Raw genomic sequence first — 15,200 nt, forward strand, 5'->3', positions numbered from 1 at the left:
CTACCGGCTTTCAATTTTTTGTTTTCTTTTTCGGTAACGTTTTATGAGACCGTGCACCATCTAATTCTTATCAAAAGTGGTATAAAAAGACGTATTTCAATCTCCGTTTTTAGGATTCGAAAGAGGAATTTAAAAATTTTATTTCTGTCGAAAATATTTACAAAAACCCACAAAATGGTCCGCAGAGGGTCCGAAATATGAGGCCCGAGCCACAGTTTTTTTGCGCAGAACACCTTTCTGCGTTGGCGGCCTTCGGCCGCGATTTGTTAAAATTACCCTGGGTGCATTCAACGCCTTTCTGCATTAGTGTGTACGAAAAATCTGGCAAAATACAACAACCACATGAAAATTTGACCCGAAATGATATGACAGAAAACAAAATTTTTAATTTTTGTTTTCGGATTCGGTCGGAGGTCGAAACTCAACCGACATTTTTTTGACAGGTTGAGTTGTAATCTGTAATACCAAATTGCGAAATTTCAACCCAACCAGAGTTGAGTTGTAAACGGTAATAGGGGCATAAATTGTGATCAAACTATAAGCCTCCGGCGGGTGGGGGTGGTGTTTTTAGAAAGGGGGTCGCCCCCCTCCCAGCACCCGCCCCCCCCCCCCCCCCCCTTGTCCCATAATGTATAGTCTACCCCAAATTCCTTGTGTGTATTTTGCCCGGAATGCCTTTTCTTACTACTTTCTTTCATTCCATTGGGAGGAACCTTCCGGTAGAGATGGGCTGTTATGGAAGAGTGAGTTTTCTTAACCATATTAGCCACAGCAGCTCTTTGGTAAGCCCCTCCCCGCTGAGGAGGTTCAGTCGGTGCCCTTTTGCTGTTTAACAGCTTAGCCCGAAGTAGACATGTGGAGACTGGTCGGTCTGCTGGTCCTGGTCATTCACTCGAAAGGTCGATCGTCTCCGGGTTCGCAACGTGTTAACTTTCCCCATATGTGCTTAGCCACATCACCGTTTGTGGATTTCCGAATGGTCCTAATTTGTTGCCTCGGTTCTATGTGGTTCGGGGCTAAATTTTCATTTCTCGTTGACACATTCTCAGACGATCTTTAAGGATCGATCGACAACGGCAGATCCCTATGTATAGCAAGAGCAAAACCTTTAACTGCTAATCATGAAATATACTCGGATTCGAAATGGGAAAGGATAAATTCCGCACTCTACACGTCTGTACCTTAAGCTTCTGTACAATCAGGGCCATCCCAGAAGACCACGACAACTTACCCACTCATTTTTGAAGAATCCACTAAATGGGGAAATTTAATGTGACTCCTTACTTTAGCGCCCGATTGCTAATACGCGTTTAAAGGTATTGTAGTAAAATTTAAGTTGTTGTGTGGTAGGTGGGTGGGTGGTTGTGGGGGTGGGTGTTTCAAGGTGGAGATGCTCTGTGCTCTGTGTTTTTTACTTTGAAATTATAATAGAAAATATATCCTAGCACACGAATACACGAAACACGAATCACGAATATAATATCATCCATCACAAGCCACAACACCCACCCAACAGAGCCGCACACAGCACCAACATGAATGACAAAACATGTTAAATTCCTCTGCCACGCACCAGAATGCTGTTAAATTCCTCTGCCACGCACCAGAATTCTGTTAAATTCCTCTGCCATGCACCAGAATTCTGTTAAATTCTTCTGCCACGCACCAGAATTCTGTTAAATTCCTCTGCCAAACACAAGAATTCTGTTATTCCTCTGGAAAATTGCAAATCTGTTAAATTCCTCTGCCACGCACCAGAATTCTGTTAAATTCCTCTGCCATGCACCAGAATTCTGTTAAATTCCTCTGCCAAACACAAGAATTCTGTTAAATTCCTCAATTCAATTTGCCTATAGATGTCGAGAGGACCTTTCCTTACACATCAATGGTGTGATGTGACATCATATATTCACATCAACATATCAAATGTTGACATCACATCCTCATAGTCGCGTGTTTTTTTTTTACACGCGTGTATACGTATTATACGTTTGCGCGTAAAAAAACGCTTATCCTCGCTTAGATAATGCTAAGGAGACCCATCTAGCGGAAGTGGTTAAATAATTAGCTACAGAACAGGGTATACATAAAATCGGAGACACAAACCTCTGGTGGCCATAATGTAAAACATATAGCTGAATCAGTTATGAATAGTGGACACGCATAGAATACCTAGAATTAGTGCAAAGGGTGAAACATAGACACATATTTCAGTTACATTTGAGTATAATGCCTATTGAAATTTAGTAGTACAAATTTTATGCGCATCAATTTCAATGGTGTAATTAAAGTTTGACGCTTAGCAGTCCATATAATGTTTAAGCGTAAACGCTATAGATTTAAAAAAAAACACAGCTAATATACCTTAAATTTTTGTATCAATAGCTGTGTTTTTTTACAACGAAGTGCGGAAGATCGCTACGTGAGCGTTGGGTACTCCCATATTAGTGGCTTAGCAATCGTCTTCCCGTTTGCTGAGAAAAATGTTCCTTACGTATCATCCTAAAAAATCCCATCTGCCAATTCCCCAGGTCATCGTATTGATGACACTACCCAGGGATATATCGCCTAGTAAAATATCAATCTTCTTCGGGGTCAAAGTGCTATCCGATGCGAAGAAATTCTCGAGCGCGTTAGGGGGCTTAGAATATAATTGCGGCAGGTATGCCTGTGTGGGGTTGTGTAGCGCAACCCTTTCAAGGGGATGTCAGCGCAATATATAGCTTCTCCAACCCAGTTGCCAACCTCACCTACCCGTAGCGAATCCTGTTTCTTTAACAGCCGAGGCTCTGACGACCCAGAGTTCCTCATGAAGCTAGGGGTGGGAGGGCGTTATGGCCCATGGCGTCATGTGGTCATATCAAATCGTTCCCGAGATGGTCGGGCTAGTACCCAGGGCCTTCGGAGAGGGTCCTTATCGCTACAACAACAACGACGTAGTTGCTCCAAAAGCTACGCAGCAAATGCAGTATTATCTTCAAAAACGGTTAATTCCAATTATAAAGATTTACGTACATCGTAAGCCGCAGTGAATTCTTCCTTGTTTTAGTCATTGTTTCGGTTTTGTTTGTGTAATGTAATCAATTTGGAGCTTCCACACAAAATGTTTTGATGGGACTAAAACTTATTTCCGTGTAAAAAGAAATTATTGTTGTTGTTGTTATAGCAGTGCTCCGCCCCACCTAATAGCCCCGATGAACAAAAAAAAGCAATTGTTTTTTTACCTTTTCCTTAAATTTCAATGAATAAAAATCTAAGCAATTGTTTTTTATAAGCATTTGCTATTTCTAAAGCAATTGCTATTTTCATTCAGGATTTGCTTATTTCTATAAGCAATTCCTGAATTCCGAATGAATAAATGAAGCATTTGCTATTTTTAGGTAACATTTGCTTACGCTTTTTTAAGGCTGTTCTACCCCATGCTAAATTTTTTTGTAATTTAGTTTTTATTCGATTTTCCTTCGCGCAACATTTAACTATTGCGCATTTTTTGACTATTCGTAAAAGAAAACACTATAATGTCCGAAGGGAATGTAATAATTATTTTGCAGAGAACGAGTTGTAATTGAACGATGTTTTGGACAATTGAAAGCAAGGTTTTCTATTTTACAATATAAAGTTCGCAGTAAGATTGAAAAAATCTCTTCAATTATAATTTGTTGAATTGTTTTGGACAATATTGCAAAGTTTTTAAAAGATGAACCCTTTGAACTGCCGGAAGAGCCCCACTACTTCGAACAGGTTCCAGCCAAACCTATTAATAACAACGTGATGAGGCAATTGGGCCTGCAAAAGCGAGAACTTTTAACGCAGCAGCTTTGTGATCGAATTTGAAATATTTACTAATAGTTAATAATTGTTTGGGCTACAAAAAAAATACCAAAAATGTAAAGAAAAAATTTTTATAAATATATTGTAACGAATTTACTTGCAAATCCTTTTATTTGCAACCCTCTGCTAAGTTCGTATCGCTAAACTGTTGAATAAATAACTCCAATATGTAATAATGGAAAAATGGCCTTTATTAAAATACTTCACAATAACACGCAAACTGTGCAACGAATAGCTTAATAACCAAACTGACTTTCAAAATAATACTGCTATTGCTCGCTAGATATCGTCTTAGTCGTAACTGCTTGACAGCTCAAATCAAACTGAATTCTTCTTACTCGCATGCCCCGCTTTTATAGTTTACGCTGCATACTTCTAGGCTCTTCGATTTCCAGAACTTACTACTTAGTTTCGGCTACAAAATCGCCAGCCACAACTACGTGCACAAACTATTGCTCTCTCTTGTGACAACACAGATAAGATATATGCATGTGTTTGTGCATTGACTCTTCGCTGCTCGTATACGTACATGGTACATATATGTAGACGCAGTTATTGTTTCGTTTATGTAGATACATAATGATTGAATTATTGATGTGCATTCACGTCACTGCTTAGCATCGGCTTAGAGACGATAGCATCGCTCAGTGCTGCTAACATTCGTTACAATATTAAATAAATGATTTAATAAATATAACTAAATAAACTTTTATTCATTTTTGAGATCTCTTTCTTAGATACAGGGGAGTAAAGTCTTTGTACAAACAAAAATGAATTCATTTAAATTATTTTTTCAACATATATATATGTGTTGCTTCAAGTAAAAGCTTAAAATTTGTAGAAAAAGCAGCAGTGCCTTAAATTCTTATTCATATAATAATTTGCAATTGCTTATTAGTTCAATCAATAGCCTTTTCAGCAAGTAAGCAATTGCTTATTTTTTATTCATCAGGCCCAGTAGTGCGACCGATCACAAATTGTCATCAATATCCTCTAACGGGAGTCTAAGGAAACTTGCTGGTTCGACAGGGGTGGGCCATAATGAAAGGGGTATTAGAGGCGTTGGTTCCACATTACAATTAAAGAGATGGTTGGTGTCATGTGGGACACATTGCAAGCGAGGCATACATTTTGTATGTCGGGGTTGATTCTGGATAGGTAAGAGTTTAGCATGTTACAGTATCCAGAACGAAGTTGAGCTAGAGTGACTCGCGTTTGGGGTCCTCTTCCGGAAGTTTTGAGTACTGGATTCACCGGGCAATTCCTGGCATAAAGGTCCGACACCTGTTTGTGGAGTTCACTGAGGACCTGCCGGTGTTTTTTTTGCTTCATACGGCTGAGTTCTCAGGTGCCGTATTTCCTCATAATGCTTACGGAGATGACTTATTAAGCCCCTAGGCGGCGTTGGCTCATCAATCAGACGTCTGTTGGGATACCCAGGTTTCTGGGTATTCAACAGGAAATGTTTGCTTAGCATCTCATTTCTCTCCCTGATGGGGAGCATTCTCGCCTCATTATGTAAATGGTGTTCCGGGGACATAAGAAGACAGCCCGTGGCGATTCTGAGAGCAGTATTTTGGCAGGCCTGTAGCTTCTTCCAGCGAGTAGTTTTTAGGCTTGGCGGCCATACAGGGGACGCGTAGCATGCAATCGGCTGGCCAATTGCTTAGTATATGATAAAGAGCGTTTCTTTGTCTAAAGAAAAGAAATTCTATTGTATTAATTAGTAAAATGTTTGAAAAAAACTGCGAAATATTAAATTTCCGCAACAAATGTAAATAAATAAAAAAAAAAATGTAAATAAACAAAAAGTGTAAACAAAGTTTGACAATAGCCATGGCTGTGTATAACCTATAGCTGAATCGGTTGCGATGAATAGTGGGCACACATAATTTTTAGAAGTGATACGTAGAATTTGTGTAAAGGTGAAACATTAGCGTTTTCTTTTCTGAAAAAAATTGTTGCCTAAGTAAATGGTAAAGCCTTAATAGAGTTACTCCTACCCCAGAAAATTTTCAACACTTATTGTGCATACAAAGAACATTTCAACTCACCATATTCACTCATATCACAAAGCACACAAGAAGATTGCGCATTGCGCATGTAAACATTAGATCAGCTCTTTTTTATGGGCAATTCTTACGTAGTTTTCCTTTAGCTCTGGTTTTTGTCTCTCTTTCTTTCATTCGCTCAAACAGTCAACTGTGACGTAGATGCGCAGAACGAAGCAATTTTGAACTCATCAATGCGCAACCTGGGTAAGTGATTTGCGTATTCATCCCTACAAGACAGGTATCCGTTCCCTAATCGATTACTTAATCGTCACCAATAACTTGTTCACCAATTATCGTCTTAATGACTTTTACATTGCTGTCGTGAAAAAGGTAACGCATGCGCTCTCTCAAAATAGTGTACGTGTGACTCGCTTTCTCGCTCTTACCTATTGTGTTTTCGACATTCCTTCTCGCTCGATGTTATTTACATTTTTAAGTTACTTCATCAGTTATGTTTTCGTTATCGCTAACCAAAACATATGCAACAACAACAATACGGGTAACTGGTCTATCGGTTACCCGTATCGGTTACCTTCTGTCAAATCGCTTTTTCTATGAATGAAAAGCGTCCTTTATGTTCAGATAATATTTAATTATAAATTATTCATATATACAATGTTTTTTTAGAATTTAAATTATTGCCTTATTACTCTAGCGAACTTTACATATGTGAATTTTTATATTTATAAACTATATAAATACATTAACGTCTATTCATAGTCGTGCCCTTTCCGAAACCTTGTTTTGAAGTTCTTATTTTTCCTGCGCTGGTAGTGTTGCTCATCAGTTTGCAGTCATATTAGTTTGGTAGGTATAGTAACATCAGACGTAGGGAAATTAGGAAGCATGTCAGGAGTATCACCAGAATCCAAAGAAGCATGGTGATTCGTCACCTCCGTTTTCTTCCATATACGGATTCATTCCATACTAGTAATTATAAATATCTTGTAGATGCCACATAGGTGTAACCATACCCTCAAGATATTTCCGGTCAAATCTTGTGGTGTACACGTAAACTTGTATTTGTTCTAAATTATTCACCACATTCTAAACATAGAAAAGATGTATTAAGTGTTTGCGTAAATAACATTGTGATTACAATATGGACAAACATTCAATTCTAAACTTTTCGTTGTTACATCAATTGTTTCAGCGTGTTGAACACGTAAATAAAAATTCATACTTGAATGTATTTTCGTCTTCCAATCGCATAATTTACATTTTAAATAATGACTATTAGGCATATGAGAAATCTCATGGTCCAATAATTTGTTGAAGCTTGGTGTAGCTGCTTGAATAACACAAAATTTACATTTTGCACCACGTTCGTTATATTTAAATTGTAAATGTTCTGGTTTCTCTACACGATGCATAAAGTTTAGATGCTTTTTCCAACAATGTGCTGAATTTAATTGAAATACATACATTGGGCATTGTCTCATGATAAATTTTCCATAAATATACTGAGCCTCTTTATGTAGGCTCTTTTCTTAACATCTAATTCTGGCCGCACAGGATATGACAGTTTTGCTTCAGGTTATAATCCACACTCATACTATTTTCAGATTCTGTTTCATAATTTTCATCATTTTCAACATTGGACTTTGCATCAACATCATTATCATCATCGTCATTTTTTGATAACTCTGTTTTAAGCTTCATATTTATCAAAGGTTCATCTTCCTTAGTATTAGAATTAGAAACATTGTCATCTTCGGTTAAGTTTTTATCAAGTTTAGCTTTTTTCCTAGGTTTAAATTCTTTACTATCCGTACTAGAATTAATACCATCATCAACATTTTTCGTGGTCTGTTTGAGTTTTTAAATTTGCCAATGGTTCGCCTTTATCAGTATTATAATCAGAATGGCCTTGGCCATCTTCACCGTGTTGCAAAGTAGGCGACACATGTTGGTGTTGATGTTTGCGCATATTGCGGATATGTTGGTGGTTCACTAGTCATTAATTGTTTAGGAGTTTCAAGTTGTTGCGTTTGTTGTTGTTGTTGCTGGCTGATGATGTGGTGTTAACGTTTGTTGTACAATTTATTCGGGTGATTGCACATATTGTTGGTGTGTTATAGTGCTGGAAATCCTTCCGATATTGAAAGTCCTTGATTAGTTTAATCCCCACGTAGTGAACTACTCCTGTGACCGCGTCCGCGGTAACTATTACATCTGAAGGCGCTTAAGTTACAGGCATAGCTGACATCGCTTATATAACAGGTTGACTCTAAAGTAAAAACCAAAACAAAATATTAGAATCAGTGTTTATGAATAACATATTTAAAATAAGCTCTTACAACAACGTGATCGGTGGCTACACGGTGGCTCCCCGTGAAAGTAGTGTGGTGTTCCTCCTTGTATAAACGTAGATACTGGATGTGCTCAACCGTGCAGTTTTCTTCTAATTTGAGCAAATGTATGTTCTTACAGCCACAGCTGGAATATTTGGGATATTTCTATCCTCACATCGTCAAAATCAAATTACCTAGAATGAAAAAGAAACTCATATCAGTAAGAATAGATTAAAAGTTTTTAATATAAGCCGAAAAGTGTTCCATAAATAGGGCTCCACACATAGCTCTTTTCCAAAGGCACAAGAGAAATTTCAGATAACTAGAATCAGGACCTGGTAAAGTAACTTCAAAGGCGATTTAGTCGCCACTACTTCGTATGCGCATTTCTCTACGCTCCCTTTCGGCATGCATCATCAATTTCGTCATTACTATAAAGGCCATCTTGCTCACAGCAATCCAACAATCTATTTGTCCGCAAATTCGTGGAACTAAATTCCTAATGGAAGGTTCCTCTCCAAAAAATCTGTTTACAGACAGTCTTTCGCCGTGAAAACGAGGGCAGTGAAATATTACATGTTCTGTGCCTTCCAATTCGGACGGACAGCTTGGACAGAAAGGATCCTCCTCTATCCCACGCTTATGTAGATATTCCTTCAAGCCACCGTGCCCGCTCAATATCTGTGTGAGATGGTAATTTAGTTTGCCGTGTTTTCGCTCGTACCATTCCGCTATATTCCGGACTAGCATGAAGGTTCAGCGCTCTTTTCTCGAATCTTCCCGCCGTTCTTGCCACCTAACTATTGTTCGTGACCTTGCGGTTTTCTTAGCATCTTCAGATGGTCGGCTGAATCCAATGCCATACAGATCGGCCATTTCACCTGAGAGTAGATCTACTGGGATTTTCCTGGATAAAACATGGATCGCGTCGTCGGAACAGCACATGCTATTCGTATAGCAGTAATGCGGTAGGCTGCTAGTATATCTTTTTGGTGGACCATTTTAGATCTGTGCCATACTGGTGCTGCATATAATATTATAGAGCTGGTTACGTTGGATAATCGCTGACGGGTAGCTTCGCTTGGGCCGCCGATGTTGGGCATTATTCGCGTTAGGGTTCCACTAACTCTAGAAACTTTGTCCCCCACCGCCCTGAAGTGCTCCCTAAAAGTTAGTTTTGAGTCAATGATTACTCCTAGATATTTCAAGGAGGGCTTTGAATTTATTTGAAAATCTCCTATGGTTAGGACCAACTCATCCACAGTCCGCTTTGAGCTTATCAGAACCACTTCTGTCTTATTGCTAGCCATCTCCAGCCCCGTGTTCGTCCTCTATTCTTCCCATTGCGTCATTACATAATGCTTGGAGCAGATCAAGTTTCTTGGCCACTGCTACTACGACAATATCATCTGCATAGTCGACAATTTCCGTGCCTCCGGGAAGGTGGTTTTGTAGCACCCCGCCATACACCGCATTCCAAAGAGTTGGACCTAGAACAGATCCCTATCTAATCTATCTATCTATCAAATTATTCGGAGCAGGTACGGAACTTGTCTTGGGACACCCAAAGTGCACCCACGCTTCTCATGGCTCCAGCGGGTTAGCGGCTTCCTAGAACTTAAGCCACTTGCTGCTTCTAGATCTGACATCTGTCAGCTGGAGTCTTAGCCCGGCAAGCGCAGGGCACGAGCACAGAATGAAATCGATCGTTTCCTCCTCCAACTCGCACTTCCTACATCTGCTATCACTGACCAAGCCTAATTTAAAGGCATGTGACGCCAGAAGGCAGTATCCAGTAAGAATACCCGTCATGAGTCTAGTCTACAGTTTAATGATAATAAAAATATAAGAATCAGTGTTTATGAATAACATATTTTAATTAATCTCTTACAACAACCTGATCGGTGGCTACATCGCCAGGTAGGTAGTGTGGTGTTCCACCTTGTATAAACGTAGGTACTGTATGTGCTCAACCGTTCAAATTGACATTAGCAGTAACATTATTTACATAAACATAGCTTGGTATTTGTGAAGGCCTCAATATAGCATACATTGGTCCAGTTCGGTGTGCACCAGCCACTGGTACAAACACTTGAATGCATAGCTTTCATATAGGATGGATGTCCAGCAGTGCTCCGGTTGTGCCAATATGTAATGGGCTGCTCCGTCTCTTGGTACGGCTGTATAGGTATAGGCGGGTGCAATGTATTACTAGGCTCAAGATCGGAAGGTACATAGATGGCTCGAAGACGCCAGAGGGGATTGGAGCCAGAGTTTTCGGACCCAGAACCAAAATATCAGTAACTCTAAAAGCACATCCGAGCATTTTCGAGCGGAAGTATTCGCCATAAGTTAGTGCGCTAAGCTGAACCTTCAGCGCTGATACCCCAAAGAAACAATTGCCATACTCAGTCAGGCAGTCAGGTTCCACTAAAGGCACTTGCGGCGTTCGAAATAAAGTCAGCACTTGTCCTTCAGTGCGTAGAAAAGCTGAATCAATTAGGAGCACACAACGTAGTACTGTTGGCCTGGGTCCTAGGCCACAGGGGAGTGGAGGGCAATGAGCAGGCGGACTCCATGTTTAATTTGTTGCGTCTCTCCCACAAATTGTCAACCCCCCAGCAGATCCTTGCAGCGGGTCTGCGCCATACTCTCCGGAAGGTATCGACCCCAATCCGGGTCCTTCTCCTGACCCCAGTACTGAGAAATGGGTTTGCTGCGTTTGCCGGAAAAGAATCTTTTTAGGACGGTCATATATATAAGGGCCTGAAATATTTCAATGAACTTCCTAATCACATAAAAAGTAGTAATAACTTCAATACTTTTAAAAAAAGTTTATTGGAGCATTGTAAAACCCTTCCAATAAGATAGTTTTTTTCTTTTATTTTTTTACATGATATACCGATACTGGAGCGCGAAAAGGGAATGGTAATAATGGTAGCAGCAAAATACAATGCATCCGGCCCTAAGGAAAAGAAAATCGGTCGCCACCTGTAACTCCAGACAGTTCCAACAACTAATTTCGCTGGAATTCGGTATTTCCAGCTGGTATTTACTGTTGCTGATCGGAATCATTCGCATTCCGACAGCATAAATATAACAATAAAATTATATAATGTGTAACAAAATTAACGAAAATAAGGCCAAATAAAAGTTGGAGCAAGAGGGATTGGAAACACGTCCTTTTCAACCTCCCATTATATGTTGAGCTGTGCTAATCGGAATCTTCATGCATTCCGACAGCGTCTTTACTAAACAAAGTTGAGGGGTGATTGGATACACTTATTTTAAATTTCCAACATCCAAAGACATGTTTAGCTTCATTGATCGGAGACTAATACCTTCCGAAAGCTTAAAATACACATATAATTGAAAAATATAAGTTCCAAATTTTGTTGCCTTAAGCTGGGAGCATTGGAGGATTGGAAACGCGTCCTTTCCAACCTTCCTTTAATGAGTGGCTCCCAGACTCGTCCCTCTGTCACGCTAGTAAATATGCTGATCGGAATCACATGGCATTCCAACAGCATATTCAATAGAAATAAGTGATTATAACAATGAATTGTACTTAGTAGTTTAAGTTTTGGGCCTAAACAGCCGTAATAATAAATAAATTAAATTAAAAAAATAAATACTCTTGTCAGTGTTTCACGTGCAAGGGATGGTTGTATCGGACAGGTTGCTCTGGGCTAGATTCCAAAATCCAGCGTCCTCGTAACTTTTATAAATCTTTTGTGGCTCTTGTTGTTCACGGCCTCATTACATTATGAGGAAATACGGCACCTGAGAACACAGCCGTTTGAAGCTAAAAAACACAAGCATGTCTTCAGTGAACTCCACAAACAGGCGTCGGACCTCTATGCCGGTGATTCCTGTACTCAAAGAACAAAACTAGCAGAGGAGGAACGCACTCTCCCTAGGGAAACGAGAGTAGTCACTCTAGCCCAACTTCGAGCTGGATAACGTAACAGGTTAAACTCCTACCTATCCACAATCAACCCCGACATACAAAACATTGTCCTGCTTGTAATGTGTCCCCACATGTCACCAACCATCTCTTTAACTGTATTGTGCAACCAACGCCTCTAACACTCCTCTCATTATGGCCCACCCCTGTTGAAACAGAAAGTTTCTTTGGACTCCCGTTAGAGGACATTGATGACAATTTGTGATCGGTCGCACCTATTGGATGGGGCGAAGCACTGCTACTACAACAACAACAGGCGGACAACACGGTAAGAGAGGCAGCAACTGCATGACCCATCGATCCCGAGCCGTTCCTGCCAGTTGGCCCACAGGGGCATCTATTAGTAGAAGAAAGGGAAATGGGGAAGAACACTGGCGCAATATGCCAGGCCTGAGTCAATCTAAGTTACTGTTAGGGGGTTACAGGACAACTCGATATAGGGCATTAATAGGCCTCTCAAAAAGATAACCTAAGAACCCCAACGGCTATTCTTACAAGACACTGTAGACTGAACAGTCACATGCAAAAGCTGGGTATAGTATCGAACAACACATACCGATTTTGTGATGGATCAGCAGACGGTGGACCATATCCTTCTAGATTGCGGCGCAATTTCAAGACGTAGGGCTAAGTTTATGGGCTCACCATGGCCAGAGCATTCCCACATTTAATCCCCCAAGCAAAGAACACTGCTGGGGTTAATCAAGGAAGTCGGCTAGGATGAGGTGCTGTGAAGGAGATGTGCAAGTCACTGTGCAATCCTCAATAAATGATCTATCTATCTACGTTCGGGTAAAAAGCACCATTGTGGTACTAGCCCCACCATCTCGGGAACTATTGATATGACTACATTAAACCTTCTAGGGATTGAATATTAATAATGCCGGCAATGCGAAAGTCTGCTAAAATGCACCATTCTCCATGGAATGCTCGATATATAACTTTCCACGTTTTGAAACAGTGATGAAAAGAGCAAAATTTACAATAATTTTAATTGGCTGTGGGTAGTAAGGTGTTGATGTCCTCTCTTAACGCAATGTAATGACAACTGTGATGCAGGGGAAATGACAAAAATCTTGCAAATCTACTGATAATAATTCATTTTTCCTCCCCTTCTATGCAGTTCTATGCATACATACATATGTATTTTTCTCTCCAAATGCTAATTAAAAAAATTAATTGGTTTTCACATGAACTTCGAACTCTGTCGTATTTGCATTCTTCAGTTGATTATCAACAAAAGCATGACAAATTATCACTAAAAAATTCATACATGTTGCTTATATATTTAATATGGTAGCCAATTTACTTACCCTTTCTGGTGCGATGATTCCTGGACAATCGGGCCTGACTAGACGCGATTTTTTTTGCCTTAAGAGAGCGTGCTTAACGCGAACCCTATCATGTTATGGCACAACTTTGGTGATGCAAAAAATCAAAGACATTTCTGCTTCTAATGCTTCTAGGATAGCAGCAGCAGCTCCCGGTGGCACCACATAAATAACAGTTGCAGGCCGATCAGTTGCCTTTTTTGCTCCGGCTACCTATTCAATTTTAATTCACATTACATTATCTACTATTGCAATTTTTAATCACTACAAATCAATATAAATTACCGAAGCAAATACTGGCAAACCAAGTTCCAGCCTTTTTTAGGGAAATACATCCAACCAGTTTGGTACCGTATTCCAAAGCATGTTGCTTGTAAAGTACCTTGTTTTTGTAGATTTCCTTTGATTTTGGCATATTCTGAGCTGAATCGCAACCCGGCGGAGATGCTATCTATTAGAATAATATAACATTTTTTTTATTATTTAAAAATGCACATACGTATGAATGAAAATCAGAAAGTAAATAATGTTGTTGTTGTTGTAGCGATAAGGACACTCCCCGTTATGGACTTTGGTGGTCCTTTGCCGGATGCAGATCGGGTACGTTCCGGGAACCATTAAGGTACTAGCCCGACCATATCGGGAGCGATTTAGTTGACATAAAACCTTGTAGGCCATCCCGTCGATTCTATACAACTTAATATGGTAACGATTTAAAAGACGGTGCACCACCCAATTTTTATCAAAAATTATCAAACGTGGAATCAAAAGGCGCGCTTCGAGCTCCGTTTTTATTATTATTTATTTTTAAATTAGGTGGTGTACCGTCTTGTAAAACTTTACCCTTAATATTATTTTGGGCGAAGGCCGCCAACGCAAAAAGATGGTCTCTGCAGCAATATTCTTAATTTCCGTCACATGTCACAACTCAAATTAACTTAATGTTATTTTGGGCGAAGGTCGCCAACGCAAAAAGGTGTTCTCTGCAACAAAATTTTTAATTTCCGTCACATGTCACAACTAAAAGCACAAGATATTTTTCGTTGTAAACAATTTATATTTTTTTTGTGTTTCAATTTTTCCGGAATAATTAATGAACTGTCATTTCGATGACAGCATGAAACGTCGATGTGTTAGTGGAGAGCGAAAAAAGCTTTGAATGTGTGAGTGAACTGGTTACCTCCGTCTTGTAGGGATATTAACAGAGTATATGTGGAACTTAAAGCGGCAATTACCCACCGACGTGTGCCGTACGTACGGACGTTTGTCGTACGAAACACGTTTGACCGAACCCTCAAACCCGTAGGAATCAATGTGTGCGTCTGTGTACATGTACATAACATATTTGTGTGTATTGTTTACAGATAAGCACTGTTGCCATTGACCATTTTGCATGCATGCTTATGGAAACATCAACTTTTTTCAATTTAATTTTTGATGTTGTAAAAGGCTGGAATTAATATTAAATAAATATAAATAGATTACATATTTATAATCTGCACTTTTACATAATTATTTCGAATTATTTTCACAATTTTTCAAACTTTAATTAGGTGTTTTTGCATAAAACAGCAAACAGTAAAAAAGTAGCGCACAAAAGTTTACTAGGCAACTCTGTCTAGTGAGAGAGCGATCAGCTGACACGTTCTTACGGAAAAAAACAAAATTGTTTTGATTTCTACGTTCCGGGCTACGTACGTACGGGCATTGCACGTCGGTGAGT

At 39.6% G+C, this 15,200-nt stretch overlaps 1 long non-coding RNA gene across 2 annotated transcripts; it reads right to left on the minus strand.

The window, feature by feature from the left end:
• Nucleotides 1-8,223: 8,223 nt before the first annotated feature.
• On the minus strand, nt 8,224-14,541 carry LOC137239960 (uncharacterized). Of its 2 annotated transcripts, none has more exons than XR_010949566.1 (4): nt 14,321-14,541; nt 13,763-13,928; nt 13,460-13,690; nt 8,224-8,373 (listed from the first exon to the last, which is right to left on the minus strand). It is a non-coding gene; the product is annotated as an uncharacterized lncRNA (long non-coding RNA). The 2 variants fall into 2 exon arrangements; XR_010949567.1 differs by having other exon boundaries at nt 13,763-14,173.
• Between the last annotated feature and the right edge of the window lie 659 nt (nt 14,542-15,200).

This window comes from Eurosta solidaginis, chromosome 2 (assembly GCF_040869045.1).
Source record: "Eurosta solidaginis isolate ZX-2024a chromosome 2, ASM4086904v1, whole genome shotgun sequence".
NCBI lineage: Eukaryota > Metazoa > Arthropoda > Insecta > Diptera > Tephritidae > Eurosta > Eurosta solidaginis.